This window comes from Dama dama, chromosome 2, assembly GCF_033118175.1.
Source record: "Dama dama isolate Ldn47 chromosome 2, ASM3311817v1, whole genome shotgun sequence".
Taxonomy (NCBI): Eukaryota; Metazoa; Chordata; class Mammalia; order Artiodactyla; family Cervidae; genus Dama; species Dama dama.
Window position 1 is genome coordinate 53,659,968 of NC_083682.1, and position 15,300 is coordinate 53,675,267.

A 15,300-nucleotide genomic window follows, 5' to 3' on the forward strand; every position below is an offset into this window, starting at 1 on the left:
AGAGAAAGACCTAGTCCTCCTCCTCATCGTGACCGGATGCCTCACATCCTTTGAAAACTCGAGAGGTCTGCAGAGATCAATGCTTCCAAAGGAGACGATGCCTGACTCCTCTTGAAAATGGATAGGAGTCCCAGGATCACTGTGGCACGTGGAAAGGGACACTGGGTCTCCCGCCTCACGTGGAGACTCGTCCCAATTGCCATGCCAAGACTCGAGGAGAATCACGAGGTGTCCCTCGAACCTAGGCAGGAGTCCTGACGTCGCTGAACAAACACGTGTCTGGAAGGGCCCTCCCCGTCGTAACTCGAGAATATACACCAGGTTCCGGCCACAACTCGAGAAAAACCATGAGACTTCCCACTCGCCGCGATATGAGGCCCGATTCCCCTGCCCTGCGTGCAGAGCAATTCCGTATTCCACATCAAAAGTGAAAGGAGCCTTGATTTCCTTGATGGCACTCCAGAGAAAACCCAAGATCACTGTCTCAAGTCTAGAGGGATCCTGAGGTCACTGGAGCAACACGAAAGGGCTCCGTGGACCCCAAATCAACTCGAGATGAGAGCTTAGTCCCTGGCTTCGACTCAAGAGTAATACGAACTTTCCACAAGCCCCTCAAGAGGAGGCTTCTCTCAGCTACATGTATGTGAGAGGGACCCTGAGTTTGTGGCCTCAAGTGGAATGGACACCGAGATGCTCTCACTCGAAGTAAGGCCGGATATCCCTGCAGTGAATTGAATGCAGGCTCGTCTTGCATCTCCCAAGACGAAGGGATGTTTGAATCCCCTGTGGAGAGCACAGAAAAAGACCTAGTTCTCCGCCTCATCGCGACCGGAGGCCTCACATCCTTTGAAAATTCGAGAGTTCCGCGGAGATCAATGCTTCCAAAGGAGAAGATGCCTGACTCTTCTTGAAAATGGATAGGAGTCCCAGGATCCCTGTGGCACGTGGAAAGGGACCCTGGGTCTCCCGCCTCACGTGGAGACGCATCCCAATTGCCATGCCAAGACTCGAGGAGAATCCGGAGGTGTCCCTCGCACCTAGGCAGGAGTCCTTACGTCGCTGAACAAACACGTGTCTGGAAGGGCCCTCCCCGTCGTAACTCGAGAATATACCCCAGGTTCCGGCCGCAACTCGAGAAAAACCATGAACTTCCCCCTCGCCGCGAAATGAGGCCCGATTCCCCTGCACTGCGTGCAGAGCAATTCCGTGTTCCACATCAAACGAGAAAGGAGCCTTGATTTCCTTGATGGCACTCCAGAGAAAACCCAAGATCACTGTCTCTAGTATAGAGGGATCCTGAGGTCACTGGAGCAACACGAAAGGGTTCCGTGGACCCCAAATCAACTCGAGATGATAGCTTAGTCCCTGGCTTCGACTCAAGAGGAATACCAACTTTCCACAAGCACCTCAAGAGGAGGCTTCTCTCAGCTACAGGTATGTGAGAGGGACCCTGAGTTGTGGCTTCAATTGAACTGGACACTGAGATGCTCTGACTCGAAGTAAGGCTGGATATCCGTGCAGTGAATTGAATGCAGGCTCGTCTTGCATCTCCCAAGACGAAGGGATGTCTGAATCCCCTGTGGAGACCACAGAGAAAGACCTAGTTCTCCGCCTCCTCGCGACCAGAGGCCTCACATCCTTTGAAAACTCGAGAGGTCCGCGGAGATCAATGCTTCCAAAGGAGACGATGCCTGACTCTTCTTGAAAATGGATAGGAGTCCCAGGATCCCTGTGGTACATCGAAAGGGACACTGGGTCTCCCGCCTCACGTGGAGACGCGTCCCAATTGCCATGCCAAGACTCGAGGAGAATCCGGAGGTGTCCCTCACACCTAGGCAGGAGTCCTGACGTCGCTCAACAAACACGTGTCTGGAAGGGCCCTCCCCGTCGTAACTCGAGAATATACCCCAGGTTCCGGCCACAACTCGAGAAAACCATTAGACTTCCCCCTCGCCGCGAGATGAGGCCCGATTCCCCTGCACTGCGTGCAGAGCAATTCCGTGTTCCACATTAAACGTGAAAGAAGCCTTGATTTCCTTGATGGCACTCCAGAGAAAACCCAAGATCACTGTCTCAAGTCTAGAGGAATCCTGAGGTCACTGGAGCAACACGAAAGGGCTCCGTGGACCCAAATCAACTCGAGATGAGAGCTTAGTCCCTGGCTTCGACTCAAGAGGACTGCCAACTTTCCACAAGCACCTCAAGAGGTGGCTTCTCTCAGCTACAGGTATGTGAGAGGGACCCGGAGTTAGTGGCCTCAAGTGGAATGGACACCGAGATGCTCTGACTCGAAGTACGGCCGGATATCCCTGCAGTGAATTGAATGCAGGCTCGTCTTGCATCTCCCAAGACGAAGGGATGTCTGAATCCCCTGTGGAGACCACAGAGAAAGACCTAATTCTCCGCCTCATCGCGAGCGGAGGCCTCACATCCTTTGAAAATTCGAGAGGTCCGCGGAGATCAATGCTTCCAAAGGAGACGATGCCTGACTCCTCTTAAAAATGGATAGGAGTCCCAGGATCCCTGTGGCACGTGGAAAGGGACCCTGGGTCTCCCGCCTCACGTGGAGACGCATCCCAATTGCCATGCCAAGACTCGAGGAGAATCCGGAGGTGTCCCTCGCACCTAGGCAGGAGTCCTTACGTCGCTGAACAAACACGTGTCTGGAAGGGCCCTCCCCGTCGTAACTCGAGAATATACCCCAGGTTCCGGCCGCAACTCGAGAAAAACCATGAACTTCCCCCTCGCCGCGAGATGAGGCCCGATTCCCCTGCACTGCGTGCAGAGCAATTCCGTGTTCCACATCAAACGAGAAAGGAGCCTTGATTTCCTTGATGGCACTCCAGAGAAAACCCAAGATCACTGTCTCTAGTATAGAGGGATCCTGAGGTCACTGGAGCAACACGAAAGGGTTCCGTGGACGCCAAATCAACTCGAGATGATAGCTTAGTCCCTGGCTTCGACTCAAGAGGAATACCAACTTTCCACAAGCCCCTCAAGAGGAGGCTTCTCTCAGCTACATGTATGTGAGAGGGACCCTGAGTTTGTGGCCTCAAGTGGAATGGACACAGAGGTGCTCTGACTCGAAGTAAGGCCGGATATCCCTGCAGTGAATTGAATGCAGGCTCGTCTTGCATCTCCCAAGACGAAGGGATGTCTGAATCCCTTGTGGAGACCACAGAGAAAGACCTAGTCCTCCTCCTCATCGTGACCGGATGCCTCACATCCTTTGAAAACTCGAGAGGTCTGCAGAGATCAATGCTTCCAAAGGAGACGATGCCTGACTCCTCTTGAAAATGGATAGGAGTCCCAGGATCACTGTGGCACGTGGAAAGGGACACTGGGTCTCCCGCCTCACGTGGAGACTCGTCCCAATTGCCATGCCAAGACTCGAGGAGAATCACGAGGTGTCCCTCACACCTAGGCAGGAGTCCTGACGTCGCTGAACAACCACGTGTCTGGAAGGGCCCTCCCCGTCGTAACTCGAGAATATACCCCATGTTCCGGCCACAACTCGAGAAAAACCATGAGACTTCCCCCTCGCCGCGAGATGAGGCCCGATTCCCCTGCACTGCGTGCAGAGCAATTCCGTATTCCACATCAAAAGTGAAAGGAGCCTTGATTTCCTTGATGGCACTCCAGAGAAAACCCAAGATCACTGTCTCAAGTCTAGAGGGATCCTGAGGTCACTGGAGCAACACGAAAGGGCTCCGTGGACCCCAAATCAACTCGAGATGAGAGCTTAGTCCCTGGCTTCGACTCAAGAGGAATACGAACTTTCCACAAGCCCCTCAAGAGGAGGCTTCTCTCAGCTACATGTATGTGAGAGGGACCCTGAGTTTGTGGCCTCAAGTGGAATGGACACCGAGATGCCCTCACTCGAAGTAAGGCCGGATATCCCTGCAGTGAATTGAATGCAGGCTCGTCTTGCATCTCCCAAGACGAAGGGATGTTTGAATCCCCTGTGGAGAGCACAGAAAAAGACCTAGTTCTCCGCCTCATCGGGACCGGAGGCCTCACATCCTTTGAAAATTCGAGAATTCCGCGGAGATCAATGCTTCCAAAGGAGAAGATGCCTGACTCTTCTTGAAAATGGATAGGAGTCCCAGGATCCCTGTGGCACGTGGAAAGGGACCCTGGGTCTCCCGCCTCACGTGGAGACGCATCCCAATTGCCATGCCAAGACTCGAGGAGAATCCCGAGGTGTCCCTCGCACCTAGGCAGGAGTCCTGGCGTCGCTGAACAAACACGTGTCTGGAAAGGCCCTCCCCGTCGTAACTCGAGAATATACCCCAGGTTCCGGCCGCAACTCGAGAAAAACCATAAGACATCCCCCTCGCCGCGAGATGAGGCCCGATTCCCCATCACTGCGTGCAGAGCAATTCCGTGTTCCACATCAAACGTGAAAGGAGCCTTGATTTCCTTGATGGCACTCCAGAGAAAACCCAAGATCACTGTCACAAGTCTACAGGGATCCTGAGGTCACTGGAGCAACACAAAAGGGCTCCGTGGACCCGAAATCAACTCGAGATGAGAGCTTAGTCCTGGGCTTTGACTCAAGATGAATACCAACTTTCCACAAGCACCTCAAGAGGAGGCTTCTCTCAGCTACAGGTATGTGAGAGGTACCCTGAGTTTGTGGCCTCAAGTTGAATGGACACTGAGATGCGCTGACTCGAAGTAAGGCCGGATATCCCTGCAGTGAAATGCATTCAGGGTCGTCTTGCATCTCCCAAGATGAAGCGATGTCTGAATCCCCTGTGGGGACCACAGAGAAAGACCAAGTTCTCCGCCTCATCGCGACAGGAGGCCTCATCTTTGAAAACTCGAGAGGTCCGCGGAGATCAATGCTGCCAAAGGAGACTATGCTTATCTACTCTTGAAAATGAATAGGAGACCGAGGATCCCTGTGGCACGTGGAAAGACACCCTGGGTCTCCAGCCTCACGTGGAGACGCGTCCCAATTGCCATGCCAAGATTCGAGGAGAATCCCGAGGTGTCCCTCGCACCTAGGCAGGAGTCCATACGTCGCTGAACAAACACGTGTCTGGAAGGGCCCTCCCCGTCGTAACTCGAGAATATACCCCAGGTTCCGGCCGCAACTCCTGAAAAACCATGAGACTTCCCCGTCACCACGAGATGAGGCCCGATTTCCCTGCACTGCCTGCAGAGCAATTCCGCGTTCAACATCAAACGTGAAAGGAGCCTTGATTTCCTTGATGGCACACCAGAGAAATCCCAAGATCACTGTCTCAAGTCTAGAGGGATCCTGAGCTCACTGTAGCAACAGGAAAGGGCTCCGTGGACCCCAAATCAACTCGAGATGAGAGCTTAGTCCCTGGCTTCGACTCAAGAGGAATACCAACTTTCCACAAGCCCCTGAAGAGGAGGCTTCTCTCAGCTACAGGTATGTGAGAGGGACACTGAGTTTGTGGCCTCAAGTGGAATGGACACCGAGATGCTCTGACTCGAAGTAAGGCTGGATATCCCTGCAGTGAATTGAATGCAGGCTCGTCTTGCATCTCCCAAGACGAAGGGATGACTGAATCCCCAGTGGAAAGCACAGAGAAAGACCTAGTTTTCTGAATCTTCTCGACCGGAGGCCTCACATTATTTGAAAACTCGAGAGGTCCGCGGAGATCAATGCTTCCAAAGGGGACGATGCCTGACTCCTCTTGAAAATGGATAGGAGTCCCAGGATCCCTGTGGCACGTGGAAAGGGACCCTGGGTCTCCCGCCTCACATGGAGACGTGTCCCAATTGCCATGCCAAGACTCGAGGAGAATCCTGAGGTGTCCCTCGCACCTAGGCAGGAGTCCTGACGTCGCTGAACAAACACGTGTCTGGAAGGGCCCTCCCCGTCGTAACTCGAGAATATACCCCAGGTTCCGGCCGCAACTCGAGAAAAACCATGAACTTCCCCCTCGCCGCGAGATGAGGCCCGATTCCCCTGCACTGCGTGCAGAGCAATTCCGTGTTCCACATCAAACGTGAAAGGAGCCTTGATTTCCTTGATGGCACTCCAGAGAAAACCCAAGATCACTGTCTCAAGTCTAGAGGGATCCTGAGGTCACTGTAGCTACACGAAATTGCTCCGTGGACCCCAAATCAACTCGAGATGAGAGCTTAGTCCCTGGCTTCGACTCAAGAGGCATACCAACTTTCCACAAGCACCTCAAGAGGAGGCTTCTCTCAGCTACAGGTATGTGAGAGGGACCCTGTGTTTGTGGCCTCAAGTGGAATGGACACCGAGATGCTCTGACTCGAAGTAAGGCCGGATATCCCTGCAGTGAATTGAATGCAGACTCGTCTTGCTTCTCCCAAGACGAAGGGTTGTCTGAATCCCCTGTGGAGACCACAGAGAAAGACCTAGTCCTCCACCTCAACACAACCGGAGGCCTCATATCCTTTGAAAACTCGAGAGTTCCGCGGTGATCAATACTTCCGAAGGAGACGATGCCTGACTCCTCTTGAAAATGGATAGGAGTCCCAGGATCCCTGTGGCACGTGGAAAGGGACCCTGGGTCTCCCGCCTCACGTGGAGACACGTCCCAATTGCCATGCCAAGACTCGAGGAGAATCCCGAGGTGTCCCTCGCACCTAGGCAGGAGTCCTGACGTCGCTGAACAAACACGTGTCTGGAAGGGCCCTCCCCGTCGTAACTCGAGAATATACCCCAGGTTCCGGCCGCAACTCGAGAAAAACCATGAGACTTCCCCCTCGCCGCGACTTGAAGCCCGATTCCCCTGCCCTGCGTGCAAAGCAATTCCGTGTTCCTCATCAAACGTGAAAGGAGCCTTGATTTCCTTGATGGCACTCCAGAGAAAACCCAAGTTCACTGTCTCAATTCTAGAGGGATCCTGCGGTCACTGGAGCAAAACAAAAGAGCTCGGTGGACCACAAATCAACTCGAGATGTGAGCTTAGTCCCTGGCTTAGACTCAAGACGAATACCAACTTTCCACAAGCACCTCAAGAGGAGGCTTCTCTCAGCTACAGGTATGTGAGAGGGCCCCTGAGTTTGTTGCCTCAAGTGGAATGGACACCGAGATGCTCTGACTCGAAGTAAGGCCGGATATCCCTTCAGTGAATTGAATGCAGGCTCGTTTTGCATCTCCCAAGATGAAGGGATGTCTGAATCCCTTGTGGAGATGACAGAGAAAGACCGAGTTCTCCGCCTCATCGCGAGCGGAGGCCTCACATCCTTTAAAAACTCGAGAGGGCCGTGGAGATCAATGCTTCCAAAGGAGACGATGCCTGACTCCTCTTGAAAATGGATAGGAGTCCCAGGATCCCTGTGGCACGTGGAAAGGGACACTGGGTCTCCCGCCTCACGTGGAGACGCCTCCCAATTGCCATGCCAAGACTCGAGGAGAATCCCAAGGTGTCCCTCGCTCCTAGGCAGGAGTCCTGACGTCACTGAACAAACACGTGTCTGGAAGAGCCCTCCCCGTCGTAACTCGAGAATATACCCCAGGTTCCGGCCGCAACTCGAGAAAAACCATGAGACTTCCCCCCGCCGCGACATGAGGCCCGATTCCCCTGCACTGCGTGCAGAGCAATTCCGTGTTCCACATAAAACGTGAAAGGATCCTTGGTTTCCTTGATGGCACTCCAGAGAAAACCCAAGATCACTGTCTCTAGACTAGAGGGATCCTGAGGTCACTGGAGCAACACGAAAGGGCTCCGTGGACCCGAAATCATCTCGAGATGAGAGCTTAGTCCCTGGCTTCGACTCAAGAGGAATACCAACTTTCCACAAGCACCTCAAGAGGAGGCTTCTCTCAGCTACAGGTATGTGAGAGGGACCCTGAGTTTGTGGCCTCAAGTGGAATGGACACCGAGATGCTCTGACTCGAAGTAAGGCCGGATATCCCTGCAGTGAATTGAATGCAGGCTCGTCTTGCATCTCCCAAGACGAAGGGATGTCTGAATCCCCTGTGGAGACGACAGAGAAAGAACTAGTCCTCCGCCTCATCGCGACCGGAGGCCTCACATCCTTTGAGAACTTGAGAGGTCCGCGGAGATCAATGCTTCCAAAGGAGACGATGCCTGACTCCTCTTGAAAATGGATAGGAGTCCCAGGATCCCTGTGGCACGTGGAAAGGGACCCTGGGTCTCTCTCCTCACGTGGAGATGCGTGCCAATTGCCATGCCAAGACTCGAGGAGAATCCCGAGGTGTCCCTCGCACCTAGGCAGGAGTCCTGACATCGCTGATCAAACACGTGTCTGGAAGGGCCCTCCCCATCGAAACTCGAGAATATACCCCAGGTTCCGGCCGCAACTCGAGAAAAACCATGAGATTTCCCCTTCACCGCGAGATGAGGCCCGATTCCCCTGCACTGCGGGCAGAGCAATTCCGTGTTCCACATCAAACGTGAAAGGAGCCTTGATTTCCTTGATGGCACTCCAGGGAATACCCAAGATCACTGTCTCAAGTCTAGAGGGATCCAGAGGTCACTGGAGCAACACGAAAAGGCTCCGTGTACCCCAAATCAACTCGAGATGAGAGCTTAGTCCCTGGCTTCGACTCAAGAGGAATCCCAACTTTCCATAAGCACCTCAAGAGGAGGCTTCTCTCAGCTACAGGTATGTGAGAGGGACCCTGAGTTTGTGTCCTCAAGTGGAATGGACACCGAGATGCTCTGACTCGAAGTAAGGCTGGATATCACTGCAATGAATTGAATGCAGGCTCGTCTTGCATCTCCCAAGATGAAGGGATGTCTGAATCCCCTGTGGAGACCACAGAGAAAGACCTAGTCCTCCGCCTCAATGCGACCGGAGGCCTCACATCCTTTGAAAACTCGAGAGGTGCGGGTAGCGGCTTGAAAAAGCTGACTCTGGGAGCTGCCTTGATTGATTATCAAGGGTATGTTCGCAGACATAGCTCTCTGTCCCGCCACCCCTCTGAAATTTACTATCCAAGTTAACTCCTAACAGACCATTAGTGAGCCTTGAATGTACGCAAGGTGCAGATAGATGGCTTTGCACGACTGCCCTTAAGATAAGTAGGATGCCTTTGGCGCCATGAGAGAGCTCTGGTTATTGTTATCTTAAAGATGATGTACATGGGGAAGAATTTTCTTTGTGATGCCTCTCTTCTTGGTTTAATATATATGTAACCCTGAGAAATAAAGAATCATCGTTGACTGCAGCGATCCTCTCGACCCCATCTGTTCTGTCTCCTTTATTTCTTAGCCTAAAGGAACGCGTAGTGTTGCTCGCTGAAATCTTCCGGCTGGCCCGGCAAGTGGCGCCCAACAGCGTGGAGCTCGACGAAAGTTCCTTGCGGCCGCTGCCCGTTGAAACTATTAAGGTAAGTAAGAGTGTGTGTATTTGTATATTGAGGGGCAGGAAGGAATATTGTCGAGAGTATAAACCATGGGACAAGATAATAGTCGTCAGTTGTTTGTGCATATGTTACAGATAATGTTGAAGGATCGGGGAATTCAGGTTACTAAAACAAAATTACAGACTTTTCTTAGTTTTGTTGAGGAAGTATGTCCCTGGTTTCCACAGGAAGGGACTATGAGTTTAGAGATATGGAAAAAGATAGGGAAACAGATTCAAACATATTATACTCTCCACGGACCTAATAAGGTTCCTGTGGAAACATTTTCATTATGGTCTTTAATAAGAGACTGCCTTGATTTTGAACATGAGGAAGGGAGTAAATTAAAACACATGCTCCCACCCAAAGAACCAATTTATGCTACTCCTAAAGTTTATGCTACTCCTGAAGGGAAAGGACCCACAACCTTTGAATTAGAATATGCAAAACCTTTGAAGGAAAATGAGGGAACGCTGACTTCAGAGGATGAGGAAAGTTTAGAAGAACAGGCAGCTGCTTATCATAAGGATGATCATCGGGAATTACTTGTAACTGACAATTCGAATGTGCAGGCAGCAGCTGCCCCTCCGACAAAGGGTCTGGAGGCACTCATGCAGAAATTATTAATAACAATAAAGGAAGAAATAAAAAGGGAAGGTAGGGATGAAGGCGCTGGTGCAATCTCTACTGCGCCTCCTGCTTATGCACCCTCAACTATTGCTGGATTAGATCCTCCACCTATTTCCAAACCTGAAAATTTGTTGAATATAACTCGTGAATCACACAGTTTGTCCCCCTTGCAAAAGGCTATGCAACAAGCCCAAAGAGCTGGAGAAACTGTTCAGGGATTCTCTGCTACTTTCCCGGTATTCGAACATGAAAACCAAAGGTATTATGAAGCTTTACCTTTCAAACAACTAAAGGAATTAAAATTTGCCTGTGCTCAATATGGACCTACGGCTCCTTTTACCCAGACCATGATAGAGAGCCTAGGAGGTCAAAATTTGCCACCTAGTGATTGGAAACAAATTGCAAGAGCTTGCTTATCAGGAGGGGACTATTTATTATGGAAATCAGAATTTACAGAACAATGTGGCCATATAGCTGAACTAAACCAGCGACAAGGGATCAATACTACATATGAAATGTTGGTAGGGGAAGGGGCCTACCAAAATACCAATGCTCAATTGAACTATTTGCCTGGAGCATATGCTCAAATTTCTAATGCTGCCCGGCAGGCTTGGAAAAAGCTCCCTTGCTCTAGTAATAAGACTGAGGATCTTTCAAAAATTCGTCAGGGGCCTGATGAACCATATCAAGATTTTGTGGCTCGTCTTCTTGAAGCAGTAGGTAAGATTATAGCTGATGAGCAGGCTGGAATAGTGCTTACTAAACAATTAGCCTATGAAAATGCAAATTCTGCCTGTCAGGCTGCACTTAGACCGTACAGAAAAAAGGGAGGTCTATCAGATTACATTCGTATATGTGCTGATATCGGACCTTCCTATATGCAGGGTATTACCCTGGCTGCAGCTTTACAAGGGAAAAGCATAAAAGAAGTATTATATCAACAGCAAATGAAAAATAAACGAGGATTACCTAGTAGAGGAAATGCTGGCTGTTTTGTTTGTGGCCAGCCTGGACATCGTGCTGCCTTTTGCTCCCAACGAGCCAATTCAGGGAATAATAAAACTCCTAATTTATGCCCTAGGTGTAAAAAAGGAAGACATTGGGCAAAAGATTGTAAATCTAAAATTGATGTCCAGGGCAACCCACTTCCCTCGCAGTCGGGAAACTGGGTGAGGGGCCAGCCCCTGGCACCGAAACAATGTTATGGGGCAATGCAGGGAAATCAGATGGTAGAAGGAGAGTTACAGACTTGTTCAGAGCCACCTCAGGGAGTGCAGGCTTGGACCTCTGTTCCTCCTCCTACACAGTACTGACTCCCGAAATGGGAATGCAGGCTCTGCCCACTGGGGTATACGGCCCTTTGCCTGATGGAACCGTGGGACTTTTACTCGGACGCAGTAGCTCTACCATAAAAGGGCTGCTCATAGCTCCTGGAGTAATTGATGCTGATTATACAGGAGAAATCAAAATTATGGCCCATTCTCCACAATGCATTACCACCATAGCTAGCGGACAGCGTATAGCTCAATTAATATTGGTCCCTGCGGTGCAAACAGGAAAAGCATTGGCTTCCAGGAGAGGGGAAGGTGCCTTTGGATCCTCTGACGCCTACTGGGTCCAGGCAATAACTAATAATCGTCCTGAGTTCACGTTAAGAATAAATGGAAAGTTCTTTACAGGCATTCTGGACACAGGAGCTGATGTTTCTGTTATTGCTGAGAGACACTGGCCCCGAGAATGGCCTAAACAGATAGCTATATCAACATTGCAAGGAATTGGTCAAACTAATAACCCTGAACAAAGTACAGAGCTGTTACATTGGACTGACCATGAGGGTCACGAAGGAGACATTAGACCTTATGTCCTCCCAAACCTCCCTGTAAATTTGTGGGGACGAGATGTTATGACTCATATGGGAGTATATTTATACAGCCCCAGTGATCAGGTTAGCAATCAGCTTTTAGATCAAGGGCTTCTTCCCACCTCGGGACTTGGAAGAAATAATCAGGGAACTGTTGCGCCTGTTCAGACAAAAAGGTTACCAAAAAGAAGTGGACTTGGGTATTTTTAGAAGGGACCTCTGATCCTCCTGTAATTCACGCAGATCCTATTACTTGGAAGTCTGGGGAGCCTGTGTGGGTTGATCAGTGGCCCCTTTCCAAAGAGAAAATTGACACTGCCCAACAACTGGTGCAGGAACAGTTGGAACTGGGACATATTGAACAGTCTAATTCACCTTGGAATTCACCCATTTTCGTTATTAAGAAAAAATCTGGGAAATGGAGGCTTTTACAGGATCTGCGAAAGGTTAATGAAACTATGGAAGTCATGGGAGCATTACAACCAGGATTGCCTTCTCCCATGGCTATTCCGAGGGATGCCCACATAATAATCTTAGATTTAAAAGACTGCTTTTATACTATTCCTCTAGCACCTCAAGATTGCCCTCGATTTGCTTTTAGTGTTCCATCTGTTAACTTTTCCCAACCAATGCTCAGGTATCATTGGAAAGTTTTGCCACAGGGTATGGCCAATAGCCCCACCTTGTGCCAGAAGTTTGTTGCAGCAGCATTGCAGGAAACTCGGACAAAATACTCCGATGCTTATATTCTGCATTACATGGATGATATACTGCTAGCACATATTGATAAAGAGTATTTATTAGCAGTTTATGCCTTCATGGAACCTGCCTTAAAAGCAGTAGGGCTAATAATATCCAAAGAAAAGGTGCAAACCTTTCCTCCTTATTCCTATCTTGGCTTTCGTTTAGAAAGAGAAACATTTGGAGTTCAGCCCATTGCATTACGAAGGGATAATCTGAAAACAATTAATGATTTTCAAAAGTTGCTCGGGGACATTAATTGGATTAGACCCTACCTACATCTTGCTACATACGAATTGAAGCCTCTTTTTGATATCTTAAAGGGGGATAAGAATCCTACCTCCCCACGCAGCCTCACAGAAGCTGGAGAGCGAGCTCTTCAGAAAGTAGAAACTGCCTTATCACAGCAGCACTCCAGTTACTGTGACTATGAAAGGCCTTGGGGACTTTATATTCTTGCCTCAGAACATTCACCTACCGGTGTGTTGTTTCAAGATAATCCTTTAAGGTGGATTTATCTATCAGTCTCTCCCCTACGGGTATTAAGTCCTTACCATGTTCTTGTAGCCAAAGTAATAGCAAAAGGAAGACAGGAATCTGTGACTTATTTGGGAAGAGATCCCCACTTTATCTGTATCCCTTTTTCAACTGAACAGCAACTATGGCTCTCTCAATTTTCTGATGATTGGGCAATTGCGCTTGCACAGTATGCAGGGGAGATTAAACAACATTACCCTGCTAATAAATTGTTACAATTTGCACAGCTGCATCAGTTTATTTTTCCAAAAGTCGTGCAACAATGCCCTTTGGAAAAGGGGACAACTGTCTTTACTGATGGATCTTCCAATGGCATAGCCAGTTTGATAATCGAAAATGAATCTTATTATTGTCAAACCTCATATTCATCAGCTCAGGAAGTAGAGCTTTTTGCAGTACTCCAGGCTCTGCAACGTGTTCCTCAAAGTTTTAATTTATACTCTGACAGTCATTATGTTGTCAGAGCTCTCTCAGTCATTGAAACAGTACCCCTCATTGGAGCTGCTAAGGCCTCTATTCAAACCTTGTTTTTGAAAATTCAGAATCTCATTCGAGCCCGAACTCATCCTTGCTTTTTTGGGCACATACGTGCTCACACTGCCCTTCCTGGGCCTTTAGCGGCTGGGAATGCTCTGGCTGATGAAGTCACCCGTACGGTATGTTATTCTTCCTTAACCCTTACCTCTGCAGCACAGGCCTCTCATGCAATACACCATCAGAATAGCAATTCATTACGGCTGCAATTTGGAATTTCTCGGGAAGCCGCTCGTCAAATTGTAAAAGCTTGTCCTACTTGTCCACAGTTTTTTGTGCTCCCAACATATGGAGTCAATCCTCGGGGTTTACTCCCCAATGATTTGTGGCAAATGGATGTTACACATATTTCTGATTTTGGAAAACTGAAATATGTGCATGTTACTATTGATACTTTCTCTGGTTTTATCATGGCCACACTTCAATCTGGAGAGGCTAGCAAGCATTGTATTCAGCATTGCTTACGGAGTTTTTCTGCTATGGGCCTACCTAAATGCATCAAAACAGACAATGGCCCTGGATATGTTGGCCGCAATTTTCAAACCTTTTGTGCCCAGCTGCACATCGTACACAAGACTGGAATCCCATATAATCCACAGGGCCAAGGAATTGTTGAGCGGGCACATCAAACCCTTCAGCACCAACTGAAAAAATTAAAAAGGGGGAGTTTGTATGCTATTACGCCTAACAATCTTCTTAGTCATGCTTTGTTTGTTTTAAATTTTCTGAGCCTCGATAAAAATGGAAAATCAGCAGCTCAACGTTTTTGGCACTATGATAATAAAAAGGCACGGCCATTAGTCAGATGGAAAGACCCGCTGGAAGGCAGATGGCATGGGCCGGATCCAGTTCTAATATGGGGGAGAGGTCATGTTTGTGTTTTCCCGTAGAATGCTGAAGCGCCGCGCTGGCTCCCGGAAAGGTTGGTACGCACGGCAGAGGAGTTCACTGGTGGAGCGAATGAGACAGCTCACAATCCAGGAGACGGTCCCGCTGCCGACAGCTCAGCAGATACAGGCACTGTTACAGATGGCATGTGAGAATGCTTCCAACCCTTCCCCTGCCTCTCCTACTAGTATATTAATTTCATTATTACTTCTTTTAAACCAGATAAGTTCCATGGAAGCCAGTATCTTCTGGGTGTATGTTCCTGATCCCCCTCTTTTACAGCCTGTTGGATGGGAAATGAGTTCTGTTCCTGTGTATGTGAATGACACAATACTTTTGGGGGGGTTTTCTGATAAGCATATTTTTCCACAGAATGCCAGTATTTCTTATTCGGGATCCTCTTCACAATTACCAATGTGCTTTTTCCGAAATCGTAATGTTTCAGGATGTCTTACTGTTACAGATGCAGAATACTTTGGTTATGATTATGACCATGACCACCGTAATTGGATAGTGGATATTCCTAGCATTACGAAATCTACAGGATATGCACGACGAGTCAATGGAACCGGACCTAAAGACATTCCATTTTGTGGCCTGGGGGTAAAAGGACGATATATAGCTGTGCCATGGAAACTTTGTAGAGATGAGACTGCTACTGTATATTCTATTACTAATGACACACATTCACTTTGGGACTGGTCGCCAGACTCCAACAGGAACCCCGGAAAGGAAGGCGGCAGACAACTTGCAGCTAGAATTTGGAATCTTGGTGGCA